This window comes from Aquarana catesbeiana, linkage group LG08 (assembly GCF_042186555.1).
Source record: "Aquarana catesbeiana isolate 2022-GZ linkage group LG08, ASM4218655v1, whole genome shotgun sequence".
In the NCBI taxonomy this organism is placed as follows: Eukaryota; Metazoa; Chordata; class Amphibia; order Anura; family Ranidae; genus Aquarana; species Aquarana catesbeiana.
The window spans coordinates 185,638,693-185,663,687 of NC_133331.1; positions in this window are offsets into that span (position 1 = coordinate 185,638,693).

Below are 24,995 nucleotides of genomic sequence, written 5' to 3' on the forward strand. Positions count from 1 at the left end.
TCATGAGGATAAACACTGCAGTTTTGGTTACTGAAGCCCCCCCGATTCACTCGTGAATACTGAGGAGAAGAATAAATTCAATACCTTTGCCATCTCCCCATCCTTTGTAACCAGATGTCCTTCCTCATTCTTTATGGGGCCAATATGGTCTGTCCTCCCTTTTTTACTGTTTACATACTTAACCACTTCAATACCAGGCACTTAGACACCTTCCCGCCCAGACCAATTTTCAGCTTTCAGCGCTGTCGCAATTTGAGTGACAATTGCGCGGTCATACTACACTTTACCCAAACAAATTTTTTATCATTTTGTTCCCACAAATAGAGCTTTCTTTTGGTGGTATTTGATCACCTCTGCGGTTTTTATTTTTTGCGCAACAAATAAAAAAAGACCGAAAATTTTGAAAAAAAACAAGTTTTTCTTTGTTTCTGTTAAAATTTTTTTGTAAATAAGTACGTTTTCTTCTTCAATGACGGGCACTGATATGGCTGCACTGACGGGCACTGACTGGCACTGATACGGCGGCACTGATGGGCACCGATGAGGTGGCACCAATGAGGTGGCACTGATGAGGTGGCACTGATGATGGGCACTGATAGGCGGCACTGATGGGCACTGATAGGCGGCACTGATGGGCACTGATAGGTGGCACTGGTAAGCGGCACTGATGGGCACTCATAGGTGGCACAGATGGGCACTTATAGGCGGCACTGATGGGCACTCATAGGTGGCATTGATGGGCACTCATAGGTGGCATTGATGGTTACTTATGGGTGGCACTGATAGTTGGCACAGGTGGGCATGGATGGGCACTGATAGATGGGCACTGATGGGCACAGATGGGCACTGACAGGTGGCATGAATGGACACTGATGGGTGGCACTGACGGCACTGGTTGTTTGCAGTGATGCCCCTAAGGGTGGCATTGTTGGGCATCACTGCAACATAATGGTGCCAATCAGTGCCCATTTGTGGGCACTGATTGGCACTGACTGGGCACACTGGGCACATGTGGATGGCCATGGGGTACATACCTGGCCATCCACATGTTGCCCCTTCCCTGGTGGTCCTAGTGGCGATCCCTGGTGGTCCAGTGTGGTGATCTGAGGGGGGGCTGCGCTGATAAACAATCAGCACAGACCCCCCCTGCCAGGAGAGCCGCCGATCGGCTCTCCTCTAATCGCATCTGTCAGACGCGAGTGAGGAAGAGCCGATCAACGGCTCTTCCTATTGACAGCGTGATCAGCCGTGATTGGACACGGCTGATCACGTGGTAAAGAGCCTCTGCCGGAGGCTTTTTACCAAGATCAGTGTAGCGGTGTGTCAGACTGACACACCGCTCCACCGATCGCCGCGATGCGCGCCCCCGGGGGCGCGCTGCGGCATGTTATCCTGCTGGACGTCATATGACGTCCAGTCAGGATAACACAACCACTTCCCGGACGTCAATCCGCTATAGGGCGGGCGGGAAGTGGTTAAAGAATTTCTTGGGATTTTTTTTGCTCTCCTCCGCTATGCGTCTTTCATGTTCTATCTTAGCCGTCCTAATTGCACCCTTACATTTCTTATTGCATTCTTTATAAAGTCTGAATGCTGAGGATGATCCCTCAACCTTGTATTTTTTGAAGGCCTTCTCCTTTGCTTTTATATGCATTTTTACATTGGAGTTAAGCCATCCAGGATTTTTGTTCGCTCTTTTAAATTTATTACCCAATGGGATACATTGGCTAATGCCCTTATTTAATATGCTCTTATAGCAAACCCATCTCTCCTCCGTATTCTTTGTTCCTAATATTTTATCCCAATTTATGCCTTTTAGCAAGGTTTGTAGTTTAGGGAAGTTGGCTCTTTTGAAATTCAGTGTCTTTGTGTTCCCTTCATGTTTCCTATTTGTGTGATTTATACTGAAACTAATTGACCTGTGATCGTTGTTACCTAAATTGCCCCGTATTTCCACATCTGTGATCAGGTCTGTATTGTTGGTAATCAGTAGATCCAGTAATGTTTTATTTCTAGTTGGTGCGTCTACCATCTGACCCATAAAATTGTCCTGCAAGACATTAAGGAACTGGCGAGCCTTAAATGAATGCGCGGTTCCCTCCGCCCAGTCTATGTCTGGATAATTAAAATCCCCCATTATGATAACACTTCCCATCCTTGCTGCTAATCCAATTTGTGATAGGAGATCCATCTCCACTTCCTCCCTCAGGTTAGGGGGCCTATAGCATACTCCCAGCATTATTTTCCCCTTAGCTTCATTCCTTTGGAGCTCTACCCATAAGGATTCCACCTCCTCCCTAGCTCCCTCAGTGATGTCATCTCTCACATTCACTTGTACATTATTCTTGATATATAGGCATACCCCTCCCCCTTTTTTACCCTCTCTATCCTTGCGGTATAGGGTATACCCTTGAATGTTTGCCAGCCAATCATGAGAGCTGTTGAACCAGGTCTCTGAAATTCCCACAAAATCCAAATCCTCCTCGTACAACAGTATCTCTAGTTCACCCATCTTGTCCGCCATGCTCCTGGCATTGGTGAACATGCCACATAGTTTAGACCGGTCGCATATTGTCCTCATATTGGGTGTTTCAAGATTGCATATAGGACTTGCTACTATACTGACCTTGTGTTTTTGTGCTTTGGTTAACCTACCACTAATGCCCCCAATACTACCCTCTGGAATATCTTCCGCGCTGGCTATCACTGTCTCTGGACCCTCCCCCCCATCACCTAGTTTAAAAACCCCTCTAACTTTTTGGCCATCTTCATTCCCAGCAGATCTGCACCCTCCTCATTTAGGTGCAATCCGTCCCTTCTATGGTACCGGTTACCGACTGAGAAGTCGGCCCAGTCCTCCAGAAACCCAAACCCCTCCTTACTACACCAGCTCTTCAGCCACTTGTTTACTTCCCTAATCTCCCTCTGCCTTTCTGGTGTGGCTCGATGTACCGGTAGTATTCCTGAGAACACTACCTTGGAGGTCCTTTTCCTCAATTTAGCACCTAAGTCCCTAAAATTGTTCTTTAGGACACTCCATCTGCCTCTGACCTTGTCATTGGTGCCAACGTGCACCATGACAGCTGGGTCTTCCCCAGCCCCTCCCAGTAATCTGTCCACAAGATCCGTGATGTGCCGAACCCGAGCGCCCAGTAGACAACATACTGTTCGGCGCTTCAGGTCTTGGTTACAGATTGCCCTCTCTGTCCTTCTAAGAATTGAGTCCCCTACCACCAGAATCTGTCTTTCCTTTCCCTTTGCTGCCCCCCCACTCTCACTGGAGGAGTTCTTACCCTGGCAGCTAGGAGAGTCCCTCATCTCCAGCAGTGCTGGTCCCTGACTGGTTTCACCAATATCACTCAATGGAGCGTACTTATTGGGATGCTCCAGTCCTGGATCGGCCTCTCTGGCACTTCCCCCTCTACCCCTCCTGACTGACACCCATCTACTCTTTGCTAGTGCCTGCACCTCTTTGTCTCCACCAGCCTCTGTGCTGGCCCCTGCCGGCACCTGCCGTGTACGTTCCTGGCTCACCTTTAGTATAGAGGGACTTCTCAGTGCTGACAGTTGCTTCTCCAGATTCAGAACCAGGGCTTCCAGGGAAACAATGTGCTTACATTTTGCACAGCAGTATTCGCCCTCGATCGGATGATCAAGGAACGCATACATGCGGCAAGATGTACAAAGAGTCGCCTCTCCACACCCGCCGGGCATCGTACCTATTAAATTTAGTGAGGATTTGGGGATTTTTTTTGCAAATATAATTTTTATTAGTTTTCACAAGAAGGACAGAGCCCCAGAAAGTAAAGAAATACATTCAAAAGAAAGAGAAAAAAAAAAAGAAAAAAAAAGGGGGGGGGGGGTCGCAGCCTCCCAGTATACATCTGGACAGTGTATAAGACAGTTCCAGAGATTTGTTAAACAGAGTCTGTTAGCTTTCCGATATCCCTGAGATGTGCATATCATGCTGTATTATTGTCATATATCTTCCATCTCGAGAAAATATGTATAAAACACCCATCTAGATATCTATTTGTGTATCATGTCCTGTACTTGTAGGCCGTTTGATTCAATCAGGTGGCAACAACCAGAGCGTGAAGTAAAGAGAAAGTAGAGCAAGTAGTAGGAAGAAAATGAAGTCAAGAGGAGGAGGAGGGTAGGGCCGGGGGGGGGAAGAGGGGGAGGGAAGGGTGGGGTGGGGGGGGAAGAGGGGGAGGGAAGGGTGGGGTGGGGGGGGGAAGGTCAGCGTCTTTTTTTTTGAATAAGTGATTCATTCTGTGTTGGGTGGACTGTGGGCTATCATTGATTTAGATTCCCAAAGAGAGCTTTTCCTTCATCTGAATATTTAAACATGTTCCAAAGTGTCCATGTTTTTTGGTAGGTTGCTTGTCTGTTTTGAGCTGTCATTATGAGATCTTCCATTTTGTTTATATTTTCGACTTTCTGTAGCCACATCGAGATGGACGGTGGGGACTGCTGCTTCCAGAGAACAGGAATGCAAGATTTAGCTGCATTTGTTAAATGACGCAGAATAGATTTTTTATATTTTTTGGGCGTTATAGCGGAGACGTGGAGAAGAAAGAATGCCGGATCATTCGGAATCTGATAATCCGTGAATTTCTGGGAGATGGAGCGAACCATAGTCCAGAAGTTCTTTAGCTTAGTACAGGACCAGAATATGTGCAGTAGCGTTCCCTCATCTTTCTGGCATCGCCAGCAGTGTTTTGATGTACCGGGGAACATAATATGAAAACGGCTAGGTGTTAAATACCACCTAGTTAAGATCTTATAGTTCGTCTCCTGTATTTTAGTGCATATTGATGATTTGAGAGAGAGCGCGACCATATTCTGCCTCTGTATGGTCGTGAATGAGATTTGGAGGTCTGTTTCCCATTTTGTAATGCATGGAAGGTCGAGAGGCTGTGAGGGTGTATTTAGAATAGTGTACATCTTAGACAGGAGCTGTGGTAGCGGTTCCGTTCCTGAGCATAGTTCTTCAAATGTAGTCAAGGGTCTAGTGTACGATTTAGGATTTGGGAATGTCTGGAGAAAATGGTGTATTTGTACTGCACTCCAGAATTCGAGTTTGAATGGGCCTATGGGATCCATCAACTCTGGGATGGAGGGCCATTTGTCTTGTCGCACGAATTGTGAAGCTCCAACATAGTTGGAATCCTTCAGTGTCTGAAACTGTCTTGAGTTAATTCCAGGTGGAAATTTGGGGTTTCCCAGTATGGGAGTTAATGGAGATTCTTTAGTCGTTAATGAGGCTTGTAATGTTGCTTGTAAGCATTGTTTAATAGTATTGCCTATGAGGGGGTGAGATTTCAGGTCTAGTGGAAGGGAGTCCCAGCACCATATCGCCATCTGAAGAGGTATTGTGGACTGATGTTGCTCTATTTGTGCCCATAATTTAATTTCTTTATGTCGTTGACAGTCAACTACCCTGCCTAAGTGGACTGCTTGGTAGTATTTCCGGATGTCTGGGAGCGCAATGCCACCATACAGTTTTGGTCTGGAAAGTTGTTGTTTTGGGATGCGCGGCGCTTTATGTGCCCAAACAAAGCGCATGAAAAGAGTTTGCACCTGTTTGAGGTATGCGGCGGGTATCTTAATTGGTAGAGCTTGAAATAGATATAGATATTTTGGTAATATACTCATCTTAAGTAGATTGCACCGCCCAAACCATGAATGCAGTCCAGTATTCCAGTCGTCTACCAATATTTTGGTCCTGGACAATAAGGGAGGAAAGTTGCTGGCATAAAGAAGGGCTGGGTCAGGTGGTATTTTTGTACCTAAATAAGTCAGAGCAGAGGTAGTCCATCTGAATTTAAAGCTTGATTGCAAATTTGCAAGGCAATTGGCTGGTACTGAGACTCCCATCGCCTCTGATTTGGAAAAGTTGATTTTTAAATTTGATAATTTCCCGTACCTTTCAAATTCTCTAGGGAGGTTGGGTATAGAGACCACTGGGTTGGTTAGGGAGAAAAGTAAATCATCTGCGTAGGCTGAAATCTTATGTTGCATGGGACCAAGCGGTATTCCTTGTATATCGGGGTTTAATCTTATTTGGGATAGGAAGGGCTCTAATGAGAGGGCAAAGAGTAGGGGGGAGAGGGGGCATCCCTGTCTCGTTCCATTTGTGATTGAGAAGGGGTCGGATAGGACCCCATTCGCTTTCACCTGTGCGGTGGGGTTAGAATATATACCAGCTATTCGGCTGAGCATCACCTCTCCTAGACCTATATGCTTGAGAACCGCAAACATAAATTGCCAATTTACGCGGTCAAACGCCTTTTCAGCGTCAGTATTAAGAAAGACGCAGGGGATCTTTCTTGATTTGGTGATGTGTAGTAAGTTTAACACCTTTGTAGTGCTATCTCTAGCTTCCCTTGAGGGAATAAATCCCACCTGGTCTAAATGAATAAGTTGTTGGAGATGGTGTGCCAGCCGAGTCGCCAGAATTTTAGTATAAATCTTGAGATCGAGATTTAACAGTGATATTGGTCTGTAGCTGCCACAGGCTGCCGGATCCTTCCCCTCTTTGTGTATCACCGAAATGTGGGCTCTCAGAGTTTCTCTAGCAAAAGCATCCCCTGCTCCTATCTTGTTAAACAATGTGACCATACGTGGTCCTAGTATGGGAAGGAGATTTTTATAATACGGTAATGTATACCCGTCAGGACCTGGGGCTTTACCTGGTTTCATTGATTCTAAAGCTTTTTGGACGTCTGTTAAGGTGATGGGTTCATCCCGTTCAGTTCTGATCTCTGGAGAGAGGGATGCCATTTGGGAGGACATTATATATTCCTCTATTTCGGTAGTGGAGGGAGTTGACTGTGGCAGATTGTATAATTTGGAGTAGAACTGTCTAAATTCTTCAGTAATTTGTGCAGGTAAAGTCTCTTTTTTGCCTTTGAAAGTAGAAATATGTGGAATGTAGGTTGCAGATTTGTGAGTTCTAACCATTTGGGCCAACAGTTTCCCGCATTTATTTCCTGACTCATACATCTTTTTATTGCATATTTGTATGGCTGCTTTTGCTCTGTATTGTAGAAGATCTGTAATTTTCCGTCGGACAGTTGTCAGATTCAGGTCAGAAGTCCTTGTAGGGGCGTGTTTGTGTCTGGCTTCTAAAGTAGCTAGTTCAAGTAAAAGTTGGGACAGTTGTGCATTTCTCTCTTTTTTAATACGAGCACCATGGGATATAAAGATCCCTCTAAGGACTACTTTATGGGCTTCCCACAGTATTCCCGGGTCACAGTCTGGTTGGTCATTCTCTTTAAAGTACAGGTCCAGTGCTCTGGTCACTTCAGTCAATATTTCGGGGTTCTGCAGGAGGTTTTCATTTAGACGCCAAAAACGGTGTCTCGGGGATGTAGTGTCCGATAAGCTATAGGTTAGGAATATAGGTGCATGGTCTGACCATGTCCTATTTCCAATTGAGGTTTGTTCTATAGCATGTAGCTGGGTGTGGGGGATCAGAAAATAGTCAATTCTGGTATACAATTGATGCACACTTGAATAAAATGTAAAGTCGCGTTCTCCCGGATGTTGTAGGCGCCAGACATCAATTAGCTGGGAGTGATGTAGTGTCTTAGCTATTCGCTTAAGTTGGCATGATGGGATCGATGCTCTGCCCGTAGATGTGTCCGCCGAAGGAATCAACGGCGCGTTAAAATCACCCCCTATAATTAGTTGGCCTTCTCTAAACTCAGTTAATTTCTCTAGAGTTTCTCTCATAAATGTGGCTTGTTGCTCATTAGGGGCATATATGGTTGCTAACGTTACCTTCACTGTACCAATTAGTCCTGTGAGGAATATGTATCTACCTGCCGGGTCTATTTGGGAATTCTGTAATTGCCAAGGAATCTTATTGGATTTGGCCCTCGGGTTCATTGAGTGATAGGTTACTGGAAAGTGTCTGTTTTGTAGGTACGGCAGTCGATTGGTCTTAAAATGTGTCTCTTGGATAAAGGCTATGTCTGTATCGTTCCTCTTTAAGTCATTTAACAACATACGTCTTTTCTCTGGTATATTAAGCCCTTTTGCATTTAAGGACATTACTTTGATTTTGCTGACCGCCATATTGTAGTAGGGCGAGGGGGGGGGTGGGGAGGGGGGGGGTGGGTTCAATATAAGGGAGGTATAGAAGGGGAAAGATGGGAAATAGAAAGATATATTAAGGCTAATAGAATAATGAGAAGGTTAGCAGAATAAAGAGAAAAGCACAAGCAAGACCTAGTGTCTTGCCCGTTTCAAAACCCCTCTTAAATTGGGGGATATCTTTCGCATACAACCCCCTGAAGACGCAAAGTCCTCCTCCAGGGGGGTATGCCAACCTAGATGGGAGAGAGGAAGGACAAGGCTCCAAGCAGTGAGACTCCCGTCAGCCTCCCTCCCCACCCCAGCATAGCTAGGCATATAACCAAAAGGAGAAAAAACAAAACTGTTGAGCATCTTTTAAAGAAAACAATTAAGCAAGATAACAGAACTAAATGGGTGAATGAACACCTTGAGCCCCTATGAGTAGTTACTTAATTTTTAAATTGTATAAACCGTATTGTGCTAAACCTAGTTAGTCAACAATATAGCTCATTTGATGATATATCATCTGTATTTGTTCCGAAGTCCAAATCCAGATATTAATAATGTTTCATGTCTTTATGAGCTTATTTATATATCACTATATAACCATCATCTCGTGATTCTCATGAAGCCTGTAGCAGGGTGTCACGCCTGCGTGGTGGGTACACCAGAGCCCCACTAGTCAGGAGCCTGAATGTCCCCACCAAGAGCCACCACAATCAGACTCTGCAGGTCATCAGTCTTACTGAGCCCTCCTACTGCACACATTCAGTAGCATTTATTTGTTAATGCATTATCTGCTCTAGTGTCCACTTCGAATTAAAGGTCATCTATGTGAGCTTGCCAATCACTGGTAGGAGTACCTGGACCTAGATGGGTTTGTTCTCCTCAGATAAAGTATCTGTGTCCAAGCCTGCTACTTCCGGTGTTCCGCCGATTAGAATGGTCATTACGGGTTGTGGTGTGTCTTGCCCAGAAAGGTGGCTTATGTTAATTAGAGAATGCCTCTAGTGGTAGGTAAGTTAATGTCACTTAGGTCTGAGAGAGAGTAAAATTAAATTCCGTTCCAATGGTCATGGTAGACTGAGTAGTTCCTCGTCTAACAAGAGTCAGGTGCGTCCTTGACCTTTGCATGACCGTCACAGTTTAGGGATAATAGTTGAATGAAAACAGTAAACCGCTCCAAACAAAGGAGAACAAAACAACTCGAACATCACCTCTCAGTGATTAAGTATGATGCAGATAGGGAAAAGTTTTCATGACTCACGTGTGCCATCAGGAGAGGCAGTTCTGGATCGGCGGCGGTTTCTTGGTTGCCTCTGTGGGAGAGTGTTTCCCATTCCTTGTGCGGGCATCCGTCCTGGTGCGCGTGGGAGAGGGCCCAGCCAATTCGGGACATCCACAGGTTCTGTGTCCAGAAATGAAAAGAGGGCTGGCAGGGCATCTGGATTGCGCAAGGTGAAGGATCTTTGATCTTTCCTGAATGTAATTGACAGTGGGTACCCCCAACGATAGGTAGCTCCTCTTCGTCTGGCCACATCCAGCAATGGTTTCAGGATCGCCCTTCTCTGCAGTGTGGCTCGGGATAGATCTGGGAAAATTTTGATTGTGGCACCGTCTAGTTCTGGATCCTCCGCTTCCCAGGCCTTACGCAGGATCTGTTCCTTATGCACATAGTGATGTACCCTGCAAATGACGTCTCTGGGTCTCAAGGGGTCAGTTGGCTTGGGGCCTAGTGCGCGATGGATCCTGTCAAGGACAATGCGTTCTGGTAAATCTATACCTGGCAGGCTGCGGAAGATAGTGATCGCTGTATCCGCCAGATCCTCTGGTCCTGTGGCTTCTGGGAGACCCCGGAGACGCAGGTTGTTCCTGCGGCTCCGGTCCTCCATTGCTTCCAGTCTCAGCTGTTGTTCTTGCAGTACCGCATTCTGTGCGGCATGGCTGTCTTCCACCGCTGACATCCGACGCTCTAGTGCTGCTAAGGAGCTCTCTCCCGATTCTACTCTGGAGGTCAGCTTACTGACATCTGCTCGTACCGCATTCATCTCCTTGCGGTGGGCTGCCTCCACTGTGGCAATGAGGGCCGTAATGTCCGTTTTAGTTGGCAGGGCTTGTAGTAGAGCGCGTAGCTCCGAGTCCACTCCATGTGAGTACGTTGAAGGCTGTGAGTGTTCGTCAAGGACCGGGCGGAGGTCTGCGGGGAAGCCGGCGTAACTCTCCGCCGCCTGTGTGGTTCCGTGCGGTGACGAGGAGCTGCTCGCTGCTTGTCTCCCTGAGCGCTCTCCATGCTGCGCCGCCATCTTAAGTTCCGGGGAGCCAAGGAGAGATAACTGGAATCTTCGTCTAAGTTCGCTTGAGGAGGGTGGCTGAGGGGTGGATTTGGTCAGTCTGCTGCTCTTCTTAGTAGTTCTCCTTCTAGTAGAGTACATAGTTCAGAGTTTGGGCATGAATAGCCGGGTAAGGGAGAGACGGCCGGGAGCTCAGCAAATGCACGTCTCTATCCAGCCATGTCCAGGCCACGCCCCGGATTTGGGGATTTTACCCTGTCCAAATTACCTAACAGCTAGCTTCCTGGCACTAATACTCAAGACAATACACAGGTACACAACAAGACAATACACAGGTACTCACAGACCTATGTGCACTCGCAATACACAAGTATACAGTACACAATACACAAGTACTAACGATCCACACACACTACTCAGACAACACTCAGATACTCACACTACACAGGTACTATATCCCCTGTTATAACCTCCTGTTTTAAACTCTTGTTTTTAACTCCCACTTATACCAGCTCCACTTACACCAAGTTCCACAGCCTCAGACTGAGCACGCTCAGACTGAGTCCTACAACCAGTTAAATAGGCACCTGTGAGCAATTAACCACCCCCCTTAATTGATAGATTGATGGAACCAGAGAAAAAAAAAAGCTATTTAAAAAGTGACAGCAAAAGGCAATTTAAAAACTAAAAGGAAAAGCCCCAAAAATGCAACCCAGCAAACAAACAGCAAACAAACAGCAAACAAACAAACAGCAAGCAAACAGCAAACAAACAGCAAACAAACAAACAGCAAACAGCAAACAAACAGCAAACAAACAAACAGCAAACAAACAAACAGCAAACAGCAAACAAACAGCAAACAAACAAACAGCAAACAAACAGCAAACAACAAACAGCAAACAAACCGCAAGACTTGTACACTCTAACTCTTGTTTTTAACTCCCACTTATACCAGCTCCACTTACACCAAGTTCCACAGTCTCAGACTGAGCACGCTCAGACTGAGTCCTACAACCAGTTAAATAGGCACCTGTGAGCAATTAACCACCACCCTTAATTGATAGATTGATGGAACCAGAGAAAAAAAAAAAAGCTATTTAAAAAGTGACAGCAAAAGGCAAATTAAAAACTAAAAGGAAAAGCCCCAAAAATTCAACCCAGCAAACAAACAGCAAACAAACAGCAAACAAACAAACAGCAAGCAAACAGCAAACAAACAAACAGCAAACAAACAGCAAACAAACAAACAGCAAACAAACAAACAGCAAACAACAAACAGCAAACAAACCGCAAGACTTGTACACTCTAACTCTTGTTTTTAACTACCACTTATACCAGCTCCACTTACACCAAGTTCCACAGCCTCAGACTGAGCACGCTCAGACTGAATCCTACAACCAGTTAAATAGGCACCTGTGAGCAATTAACCACCCCCCTAATTGATAGATTGATGGAACCAGAGAAAAAAAAAAAAAAGCTATTTAAAAAGTGACAGCAAAAGGCAAATTAAAAACTAAAAGGAAAAGCCCCAAAAATTCAACCCAGCAAACAAACAGCAAACAAACAGCAAACAAACAAACAGCAAGCAAACAGCAAACAAACAAACAGCAAACAAACAGCAAACAAACAAACAGCAAACAAACAAACAGCAAACAACAAACAGCAAACAAACCGCAAGACTTGTACACTCTAACTCTTGTTTTTAACTACCACTTATACCAGCTCCACTTACACCAAGTTCCACAGCCTCAGACTGAGCATGCTCAGACTGAATCCTACAACCAGTTAAATAGGCACTTGTGAGCAATTAACCACCCCCCTAATTGATAGATTGATGGAACCAGAGAAAAAAAAAAAGCTATTTAAAAAGTGACAGCAAAAGGCAAATTAAAAACTAAAAGGAAAAGCCCCAAAAATGCAACCCAGCAAACAAACAGCAAACAAACAGCAAACAAACAAACAGCAAGCAAACAGCAAACAAACAAACAGCAAGCAAACAGCAAACAAACAGACAGCAAACAAACAGCAAACAAACAGCAAACAAACAAACAGCAAACAGCAAACAAACAGCAAACAAACAAACAGCAAACAAACAAACAGCAAACAAACAGCAAACAACAAACAGCAAACAAACCACAAGACTTGTACACTCTAACTCTTGTTTTTAACTCCCACTTATACCAGCTCCACTTACACCAAGTTCCACAGCCTCAGACTGAGCACGCTCAGACTGAGTCCTACAACCAGTTAAATAGGCACCTGTGAGCAATTAACCACCCCCCTTAATTGATAGATTGATGGAACCAGAGAAAAAAAAAAAAGAAAAAAAAAAAGCTATTTAAAAAGTGACAGCAAAAGGCAAATTAAAAACTAAAAGGAAAAGCCCCAAAAATGCAACCCAGCAAACAAACAGCAAACAAACAGCAAACAAACAAACAGCAAACAGCAAGCAAACAGCAAACAAACAAATAGCAAACAAACAAACAAACAGCAAACAAACAGCAAACAAGCAAACAGCAAACAAACAAACAGCAAACAAACAGCAAACAACAAACAGCAAACAAACCGCAAGACTTGTACACTCTAACTCTTGTTTTTAACTCCCACTTTTACCAGCTCCACTTACACCAAGTTCCACAGCCTCAGACTTTCCTCCTCCTCCTTGCTGTAATTAGCATACACCTGCTGTGTCTCTGCCATGTGCTCTTCCCCACTGCGCCAAATGCGAAGGGGCAGGGAATAGACTAGAAAGAACGTCAGGGGCAGGCAGAGTTTCACGCATGCGCAGTGTATATAAAGTGCAACACGCGTGCGTAGTACGTACGATCTGTGAGCGGAGGAAGGAGTATCGGAGGCGCCGATCGTGATAACAAAGGTAAGATTTAAAATTGGGCCTATACTGCTTCTAGATTGAGGCCTGTATTATGACAAGATTAGGAGACTTAAGCCTGACATTAGGGTTTGTCTTGTGTTGTGTCTTGCAGAGAAAATGGATATCTTGAAGGATCAGGAGTTTATCAGTAGGGATGGGCCGAACACCCCCTGTTCGGTTCACACCAGAACATGCGAACAGGCAAAAAAATTGTTTGAACACGCTAACACCGTTAAAATCTATGGGACACGAACATGAATAATCAAAAGTGATAATTTTAAAGGCTTATATGCAAGTTATTGTCATAAAAAGTGTTTGGGGACCCGGGTCCTGCCCCAGGGGACATGGATCAATGCAAAAAAAAGTTTTAAAAATGGCCATTTTTTCGGGAGAAGTGATTTTAATAATGCTTAAAGTGAAACAATAAAAGTGTAATATTCCTTTAAATTTCATACCTGGGGGGTGTCTATAGTATGCCTGTAAAGGGGCGCATGTTTCCCATGTTTAGAACAGTCTGACAGCAAAATGACATTTCAAAGGAAAAAAGTCATTTAAAACTACTTGCGGCTATTAATGAATTGCCGGTCCGACAATACACATAAAAATTCATTGATAAAAAAGGCATGGAATTCCCCACAGGGGAACCCCGACCCAAAATTTAAAAAAAAATGACGTGGGGGTCCTCCTAAATTCCATACCAGGCTCTTCAGGTCTGGAATGGATATTAAGGGGAACCCCAGCCAACATTTAAAAAAAAATGGCGTGGGGTCCCCCTCAAAATCCATACCAGACCCTTCAGGTCTGGTATGGATTTTAAGGGAACCCCGTGCCAAAATTTAAAAAAAAATGGCGTGGGGTCCCCCCAAAAATCCATACCAGACCCTTATCCGAGCACGCAACCTGGCAGGCTGCAGGAAAAGAGGGGGGATGAGAGAGTGCCCCCCCTCCTGAACTGTACCAGGCCATATGCCCTCAACATTGGTAGGGTGCTTTGGGGTAGCCCCCAAAACACCTTGTCCCCATGTTGATGGGGACAAGGGCATCATCCCCACAACCCTTGGCCAGTGGTTGTGGGAGTCTGGGAATGGGGGGCTTATCGGAATCTGGAAGCCCCCTTTAACAAGGGGACCCCCAGATCCCGGCCCTCCCCCCTGTGTGAAATAGTAAGGGGTAGGGATGAGCTTCGAGTTCGAGTCGAACACATGTTCGACTCGAACATTGGCTGTTTGCAAGTTTGCCGAACAGCGAACAATTTGGGATGTTTGCGGCAAATTCCGCAGAACACCCTTTAAAAGTCTATGGGAGAAATCAAAAGTGCTAATTTTAAAGGCTTATATGCATGGTATTGTCATAAAAAGTGTTTGGGGACCTGGGTCCTGCCCCAGGGGACATGGATCAATGCAAAAAACAGTTTTAAAAACGGCCGTTTTTTCAGGAGCAGTGATTTTAATAATGCTTAAAGTCAAACAATAAAAGTGTAATATCCCTTTAAATTTCGTAGCTGGGGGGTGTCTATAGTATGCCTGTAAAGGGGCACATGTTTCCCGTGTTTAGAACAGTCTGACAGCAAAATGACATTTCAAAGGAAAAAAGCCATTTAAAACTACTCGTGGCTATTGCATTGCTGGTCTGACAATACACATAGAAGTTCATTGATAAAAACTGCATGGGAATTCCCCACAGGGAAACCCCGAACCACAATTTAAAAAAAAATGACGTGGGGGTCCCCCTAAATTCCATACCAGGCCCTTCAGGTCTGGTATGGATATTAAGAGGAAGCCCGGCCAAAATTTAAAAAAAAAAATGATGTGGGGGTCCCCCTAAATTCCATACCAGACCCTTCAGGTAGAAAAGAAAGAAGAAGATGAAGAAGAAGATGAAGAAGAGAAGAAGATGAAGAGAAGAGCGGGAGCCTCCCCCCATGCCATGGGTGCGGAGCGGCTCGAGGAGAAGAAGATGCCGCGGAGGAGATGCTGGACGAGAACGCCGGAGGAAGAACCAGAAGAAGAAAATGAAGGAAGATAGAAGAAAGAAGAAAGAAGAAGCATTTAAATAAAGGAATTGTCAAAAACTGTCTCTTGTCATTTTTAACATTTTTGACAGTTTTTTAGTGAAATGATAGGGGGGTACTTTGTACCCCCTTACCATTTCACACAGGGGGGGCCAGGATCTTGGGGTTCCCTTGTTAAATGGGGCTTCCAGATTCCGATAAGCCCCCGCCCGCAGACCCCCACAACCACCAGCCAGGGTTGTGGGGATGAGGCCCTTGTCCTCATCAACATGGGGACAAGGTGTTTTGGGGGGCTACCCCAAAGCACCCTCCCAATGTTGAGGGCATGTGGCCTGGTACGGTTCAGGAGGGGGGGTGCTCTCTGGTCCCCACCTCTTTTCCTGCGGCCTGCCAGGTGGCGTGCTCGGATAAGGGTCTGGTATGGATTTTTGGGGGGACTCCATGCCGTTTTTTTTTTTTTTGGGCGTGGGGTTCCCCTTAAAATCCATACCAGACCTGAAGGGTCTGGTATGGAATTGAGGGGGACCCCCACGTCATTTTTTTTTTTTTAATTTTGGCCGGGGTTCCCCTTAATATCCATACCAGACCTGAAGGACCTGGTATGGAATTTCGGGGGACCCCCATGTCATTTTTTTTTTAATTTTGGTTCGGGGTTCCCCTGTGGGGAATTCCCATGCCGTTTTTATCAATGAACTTCTATGTGTATTGTCAGACAGGCAATGCAATAGCCGCGAGTAGTTTTAAATGGCTTTTTTCCTTTGAAATGTCATTTTGCTGTCAGACTGTTCTAAACATGGGAAACATGCGCCCCTTTACAGGCATACTATAGACACCCCCCCAGCTATGAAATTTAAAGGGATATTACACTTTTATTGTTTGACTTTAAGCATTATTAAAATCACTGCTCCTGAAAAAATTACCGTTTTTTAAAACTTTTTTTGCATTGATTCATGTCCCCTGGGGCAGGACCCAGGTCCCCAAACACTTTTTATGACAATAACTTGCATATAAGCCTTTAAAATTAGCACTTTTGATTATTCATGTTCGTGTCCCATAGACTTTAATGGTGTTTGCGTGTTCGAACAAACTTTTTTCCTGTTCGCATGTTCTGGTGCAAACCGAACAGGGGGGTGTTCAGCTCATCCCTAGTAAGGGGGTACAAAAGTACCCCTACCATTTCACAAAAAAAGTGTCAAAAATGTTAAAAATTACAGAGTTTTTGACAATTCCTTTATTTAAATGCTTCTTCTTTCTTCTATCTTCTATCTTCCTTTGGTTTCTTCCTCCATCTTCTTCTTCTTCTGGTTCTTCTGGTTTTTCCTCCGGTGTTCTCGTCCGGCATCTTCCTCCCTTCTTCTTCTCGGGCCGCTCCGCATCCACCATGATGGGAGGCTCCCGCTGTGTGATGCTTCTTGTGTTCTGACGGTTCTTAAATAACGGAGGGCGGGGCCACCCTGTGACCCCGCCTCCCTCTGACATCACAGGGAGTGCCACAAGAAAGTCCCCGTCAAGTCCCCGTGCATCAGAGGGGGCGGGGTTACCGGGTGGCCGCACCCTCGGTTATTTAAGAACCGACAGAAGACGAGAAGCGTCACACAGCGGGAGCCTCCCATCATGGTGGATGCGGAGCGACCCGAGAAGAAGAAGGGAAGAAGACACCGCGGAGGAAGATGCCGGACGAGAAAACTGAAGGAAGAACCAGAAGACGGAGAAGATGGAGGAAGAAACCAAAGGAAGATAGAAGATAGAAGAAAGAAGAAGCATTTAAATAAAGGAATTGTCAAAAACTGTCTCTTGTCATTTTTAACATGTTTGACACTTTTTTTGTGAAATGGTAGGGGTACTTTTGTACCCCCTTACCATTTCACACATGGGGGGAGGGCCGGGATCCGGGGGTCCCCTTGTTAAAGGGGGCTTCCAGATTCCGATAAGCCCCCCGCCTGCAAACCCCCACAACCACCGGGCAAGGGTTGTGGGGATGAGGCCCTTGTCCTCATCAACATGGGGACAAGGTGTTTTGGGGGGCTACCCCAAAGCACCCTCCCAATGTAGAGGGCATGTGGCTTGGTACGGTTCAGGAGGGGGGCGCTCTCTCGTCCCCCCTCTTTTCCTGTGGCTTGACAGGTTGCGTGCTTGGATAAGGGTCTGGTATGGATTTTTGAGGGGACCGCATGCCATTTTTTTTTATTTTGGCGCGGGGTTCCCCTTAAAATCCATTCCAGACCTGAAGGGCCTGGTATGGAATTTAGGGGCACCCCCACGTCATTTTTTTTTAAAATTTTGGTTTGGGGTTCCCCTGTGGGGCATTCCCATGCCATTTTTATCCATGAACTTTTATGTGTATTGTTGGACCGGCAATTCATTAATAGCCGCGAGTAGTTTTAAATGACTTTTTTTCCTTTGAAATGTCATTTTGCTGTCAGACTGTTCTAAACATGGGAAACGTGCCCCTTTACAGGCATACTATAGACACCCCCCAGGTATGAAATTTAAAGGAATATTACACTTTTATTGTTTCACTTTAAGCATTATTTAAATCACTGCTCCCGAAAAAACGGCCGTTTTTAAAACTTTTTTTTAATTGATCCATGTCCCCTGGGGCAGAATCCAGGTCCCCAAACAATTTTTATGACAATACCATGCATATAAGCCTTTAAAATTAGCACTTTTGATTTCTCCCATAGACTTTTAAAGGGTGTTCCGCGGCTTTCGAATTTGCCGCGAACACCCCAAATTGTTCGCTGTTCGGCGAACTGGTGAACAGCCAATGTTCGAGTCGAACTTGAGTTCGACTCGAACTCGAAGCTCATCCCTATTTATCAGCATATTCATAGATATGTTAAGGGAGCTGCCCTGTCTGTGAACCACCCTGATTATATGAACCAAACAAAGAGGAAGGCAGTGCTGGATAATTTACAGCAATTTGTGAAGCCGGTGATCCCCACGGCAGACATCACCTATTTGAAGGCCCTAATTGATGGCATGAGGAGCACTTATCTAAGGGAGCGCAAGAAGGTCCAGGATTCCCAGAGATCAGGAGCTGCAGATGACATTTATGTACTCAGGCTGTGGTACTATGACAGGCTGCATTTTCTGGCAGGTCAGACTGAAACCAGGCCAGCACTCTCCACTCTTCCTTCCACGCTTCCCCCCCCCCCCAGCTGAGGCTTCAGATGTCCAACCTGGGCCTTCCAAGCAGCAACATGTGGAGAAGCCCAGCTTGAGCCAGGTATAGCATTCTTCTAAATATTTCTGGTTGTCAAATTAATGATGTTAAATAGATGTTAGTTTGGAGTACTAATTTCTGATTGTGATTGAGGAACCAAAAACTAAAATGATGTCCCTTTTTCATACACAGGGAAGTCTCAGCCAGGAGGTGGCCGGGCCAAGCAGGCTGCCCGATACCCAGGTCCCTCCCCACCGCCTTAAAAGAAAAAGTGGCAGGAAGAGGAGTAACCTGGAGGAGGCTGCAATAGGCCTATTTTGGAAGGCTACTGAGGCCCTCAGAACACCCCACAATGTGGAAGAGGATTTTGCTGACCTAACAGCCTGCAAAAATGCTGCAAATGGAGGAGGGCCAATGACTCTTATGTGAGTTTGTCATTTTAGAAGCTCTACATAAGGGGTTGAGGGGCCAACTCACATGCAAAAGCCACATTTGTCAGCTCACACTTGGTCCTCCTCCTCCAGGTCCTCCTCCTCCTCCAGGTCCTACTCCTCCTCCTGCCACACCTCCAACACCAGAGCCACAGCTGGGAAGGAAGCGTGTAAGGAAGACGAGAGAGTGATGACCTGGGTTCAGTCTGGTCTGGCAAAAGATGCAGGCTCTTGTATGACCACAGCCTGGGGACATACATGTTATCTGCTGCTTTCATGATCTCTTGGACTTCTGGACCAGATTGTACTCCCTTATATATGGATTCCTCAGGCCACCAATTTTGCTGTAAAATAATTGATGTGTGCCCTGGGGGCCAAAGGCTTCGCCAATTTCTGCTGTATATCCAGCGTTGCCTCCCTCTTTGTTTGGTTATGACCCCTTAATAAAGGAATTTTTGTTTCAATTATACTCGCCTATGTGTGTTTTCCTTCAAAAAGGACAGTTTGTTTGTGAGGAGACAGGTACATTTCAAAAATACAATGTGAAATTAACCAGAGACACCAACACCAAACAATCTCCTTGAGATTAAATAATACAAGATAATAATGGTGTTGTGGTAACTTGACACACAAAACACACCCAAAACTATTCTGGAGTTAAAAAAAAAAAACACAAGATCAGGCTTGAAAAAAATACAAACAAAAAAATCTATTAACATTTTTTATTTAGATATGACAAATCAAAATATAGTGATGAAATCATGATAAAGAATAAAGAAAGAAGTTTGTGAGAAGTCTGTGTGAATATGAGCAGCAAAACTACTTCATTCTTCTAGCATTATAAAGAAGAACAGAGTGCGCTGCATTAACCACTTCAGCCCCGGAAGGATTTACCCCCTTCCTGACCAGAGCACTTTTTACAATTTGGCACTGCGTCGCTTTAACTGCTAATTGCGCGGTCATGCAATGCTGTACCCAAACGAAATTTGCATCCTTTTCTTTCCACAAATAGAGCTTTCTTTTGATGGTATTTGATCACCTCTGCCGTTTTTATTTTTTGCGCTATAAACGGAAAAAGACCGAAAATTTTGAAAAAAAATGATATTTTCCAAATTGCCAAAATGTATTCGGCCATATAGTTACATAGTTACATAGTAGGTGAGGTTGAAAAAAGACACACGTCCATCAAGTCCAACCTATGTGTGAGATTATGTGTCAGTATTACCTTACATATCCCTGTATGTTGCGGTCATTCAGGTGATTATCTAATAGTTTCTTGAAGCTATCAATGCTCCCCGCTGAGACCACCACATGTGGAAGGGAATTCCACATCCTTACCGTTCTTACAGTAAAGAACCCTCTACGTAGTTTAAGGTTAAACCTCTTTTCTTCTAATTGTAATGAGTGGCCCCGAGTCTTATTAAACTCTCTTCTGCGAAAAAGTTTTATCCCTATTGTGGGGTCACCAGTACAGTATTTGTAAATTGAAATCATATCCCCTCTCAAGCGTCTCTTCTCCAGAGAGAATAAGTTCAACGCTCGCAACCTTTCCTCATAACTAAGATCCTCCAGACCCTTTATTAGCTTTGTTGCCCTTCTTTGTACTCACTCCATTTCCAGTACATCCTTCCTGAGGACTGGTGCCCAGAACTGGACAGCATACTCCAGGTGCGGCCGGACCAGAGTCTTGTAGAGCGGGAGAATTATCGTTTTATCTCTGGAGTTGATCCCCCTTTTAATACATGCCAATATTCTGTTTGCCTTATTAGCAGCAGCTTGGCATTGCATGCCATTGCTGAGCCTATCATCTGCTAGGACCCCCAGGTCCTTTTCCATCCTATATTCCCCCAGAGGTTCTCCCCCCAGTGTATAGATTGCATTCAAATTTTTGCCACCCAAATGCATTATTTTACATTTTTCTACATTGAACCTCATTTGCCATGTAGTCGCCCACCCCATTAATTTGTTCAGGTCTTTTTGCAAGGTTTCCACATCCTGCGGAGAAGTTATTGCCCTGCTTAGCTTAGTATCGTCTGCAAATACAGAGATTGAACTGTTTATCCCATCCTCCAGATCTTTTATAAACAAATTAAATAGGATTGGTCCCAGCACAGAACCCTGGGGAACCCCACTACCCACCCCTGACCATTCTGAGTACTCCCCATTTATCACCACCCTCTGAACACGCCCTTGTAGCCAGTTTTCAATCCAGGTACTCACCCTATGGTCCATGCCAACGGACCCTATTTTGTACAGTAAACGTTTATGGGGAACTGTGTCAAATGCTTTTGCAAAATCCAGATACACCACATCTACGGGCCTTCCTTTATCTAGATGGCAACTCACCTCCTCATAGAAGGTTAATAGATTGGTTTGGCAAGAACGATTCTTCATGAATCCATGCTGATTACTGCTAATGATATCGTTCTTATTACTAAAATCTTGTATATAGTCCCTTATCATCTCCTCCAAGATTTTACATACTATTGATGTTAGGCTAACTGGTCTGTAATTCCCAGGGATGTTTTTTGGGCCCTTTTTAAATATTGGTGCTACATTGGCTTTTCTCCAATCAGCTGGTACCATTCCAGTCAATAGACTGTCTGTAAAAATTAGGAACAACGGTCTGGCAATCACCTGACTGAGTTTCCTAAGTACCCTCGGATGCAAGCCATCTGGTCCCGGTGATTTATTAATGTTAAGTTTCTCAAGTCTAATTTTAATTCCGTCCTCTGTTAACCATGGAGGTGCTTCCTGTGTTGTGTCATGAGGATAAACACTGCAGTTTTGGTTACTGAAGCCCCCTGATTCACTCGTGAAGACTGAGGAGAAGAATAAATTCAATACCTTTGCCATCTCCCCATCCTTTGTAACCAGATGTCCTTCCTCGTTCTTTATGGGGCCAATATGGTCTGTCCTCCCTTTTTTACTGTTTACATACTTAAAGAATTTCTTGGGATTTTTTTTGCTCTCCTCCGCTATGTGTCTTTCATGTTCTATCTTAGCCGTCCTAATTGCACCCTTACTTTTCTTATTGCATTCTTTATAAAGTCTGAATGCTGAGGATGATCCCTCAACCTTGTATTTTTTGAAGGCCTTCTCCTTTGCTTTTATATGCATTTTTACATTGGATGTAAAAAGCATAAGAAAATAAGAGGTTGCGCTAGTATTAATACAACATAATAAATAGTGTACAATGAAGAAAATTCATATAGTGATCATAAGTAAATCAATGTGCAAAACTTGGTGATATTGAAAAGTCCATGGAATAAACATAATTAAGTGTGGTGAAAAGTCCAAAACACCAACAATATACAAAAAAGTCTGAGTGCTATTATTGAAAATCCGTGACACCAAGGAAAGGTCCACCACCAGGAATGGAAGGGGTTACTCCTTACCAGAGGGCCATGACCCCCCACCACAGAGGGTCACAGCAAGCAGGGATCTTTAAAAGCCAAAATTGGGAACTAGCAGCGGTGTCCACCAGAGGTCATCCCATCAACAGCAACTCCAGCGACCTTCTTATCCTGGCTGCATCAATCCGGAGGAGGACACAGTGAGCCGCCGCTGTGTCCTCCTCCGGATTGATGCAGCCAGGATAAGAAGGTCGCTGGAGTTGCTGTTGATGGGATGACCTCTGGTGGACACCGCTGCTAGTTCCCAATTTTGGCTTTTAAAGATCCCTGCTTGCTGTGACCCTCTGTGGTGGGGGGTCATGGCCCTCTGGTAAGGAGTAACCCCTTCCATTCCTGGTGGTGGACCTTTCCTTGGTGTCACGGATTTTCAATAATAGCACTCAGACTTTTTTGTATATTGTTGGTGTTTTGGACTTTTCACCACACTTAATTATGTTTATTCCATGGACTTTTCAATATCACCAAGTTTTGCACATTGATTTACTTATGATCACTATATGAATTTTCTTCATTGTACACTATTTATTATGTTGTATTAATACTAGCGCAACCTCTTATTTTCTTATGCTTTTTACAATTGATGTTTTTGCGGGGATTGCTGCTTTTTCACATTACTTGATTTGCACCCGGTTTTTAGCGCAGTTTTTTTCCACTATTTTATTTTTATTTTTACATTGGAGTTAAGCCATCCAGGATTTTTGTTCGCTCTTTTAAATTTATTACCCAATGGGATACATTGGCTAATGCCCTTATTTAATATGCTCTTAAAGCAAACCCATCTCTCCTCTGTATTCTTTGTTCCTAATATTTTATCCCAATTTATGCCTTTTAGCAAGGTTTGTAGTTTAGGGAAGTTGGCTCTTTTGAAATTCAGTGTCTTTGTATTCCCTTTATGTTTCCTATTTGTGTGATTTATACTGAAACTAATTGACCTGTGATCGCTGTTACCTAAATTGCCCCGTATTTCCACATCTGTGATCAGGTCTGTATTGTTGGTAATCAGTAGATCCAGTAATGTTTTATTTCTAGTTGGTGCGTCTACCATCTGACCCATAAAATTGTCCTGCAAGACATTAAGGAACTGGCGAGCCTTAAATGAATGCGCGGTTCCCTCCGCCCAGTCTATGTCTGGATAATTAAAATCCCCCATTATGATAACACTTCCCATCCTTGCTGCTAATCCAATTTGTGATAGGAGATCCGTCTCCACTTCCTCCTTCAGGTTAGGGGGCCTATAGCATACTCCCAGTATTATTTTCCCCTTAGCTTCATCCCTTTGGAGCTCTATCCATAAGGATTCCACCTCCTCTCTAGCTCCCTCAGTGATGTCATCTCTCACATTCGCTTGTACATTATTCTTGATATATAGGCATACCCCTCCCCTTTTTTTACCCTTTCTATCCTTGCGGTATAGGGTATACCCTTGAATGTTTGCCAGCCAATCATGAGAGCTGTTGAACCAGGTCTCTGAAATTCCCACAAAATCCAAATCCCCCTTGTACAACAGTATCTCTAGTTCACCCATCTTGTCTGCCATGCTCCTGGCATTCGTGAACATGCCACATAGTTTAGACCGGTCGCATATTGTCCTCGTATTGGGTGTTTCAAAATTGCAACTAGGACTTGCTACTATACTCACCTTGTGTTTTTGTGCTTTGGTTAACCTACCACTAATGCCCCCAACACTACCCTCTGGAATATCTTCCGCGCTGGCTATCACTGTCTCTGGACCCTCCCCCCCCCATCGCCTAGTTTAAAAACCCCTCTAACTTTTTGGCCATCTTCATTCCCAGCAGATCTGCACCCTCCTCATTTAGGTGCAGTCCGTCCCTTCTATAGTACCGGTTACCGACTGAGAAGTCGGCCCAGTCCTCCAGGAACCCAAACCCCTCCTTACTACACCAGCTCTTCAGCCACTTGTTTACTTCCCTAATCTCCCTCTGCCTTTCTGGTGTGGCTCGATGTACCGGTAGTATTCCTGAGAATACTACCTTGGAGGTCCTTTTCCTCAATTTAGCACCTAAGTCCCTAAAATCGTTCTTTAGGACACTCCATCTGCCTCTGACTTTGTCATTGGTGCCAACATGCACCATGGCAGCCGGGTCTTCCCCAGCCCCTCCCAGTAATCTGTCCACAAGATCCGTGATGTGCCGAACCCAAGCGCCCGGTAGACAACATACTGTTCGGCGCTTCAGGTCTTGGTTACAGATTGCCCTCTCTGTCCTTCTAAGAATTGAGTCCCCTACCACCAGAATCTGTCTTTCCTTTCCCTTTGCTGCCCCCCCACTCTCACTGGAGGAGTTCTTACCCTGGCAGCTAGGAGAGTCCCTCATCTCCAGCAGTGCTGGTCCCTGACTGGTTTCACCAATGACACTCAATGGAGCGTACTTATTGGGATGCTCCAGTCCTGGATCGGCCTCTCTGGCACTTCCCCCTCTACCCCTCCTGACTGTCACCCATCTACTCTTTGCTAGTGCCTGCGCTTCTTTGTCTCCACCCGCCTCTGTGCTGGCCCCTGCCAGCACCTGCCGTGTACATTCCTGGCTCACCTTTAGTATGGAGGGACTTCTCAGTGCTGACAGTTGCTTCCCCAGATTCAGAACCTGGGCTTCCAGGGAAACAATGTGCTTACATTTTGCACAGCAGTATTCACCCTCGATCGGATGATCAAGGAACGCATACATGCGGCAAGATGTACAAAGAGTCGCCTCTCCACACCC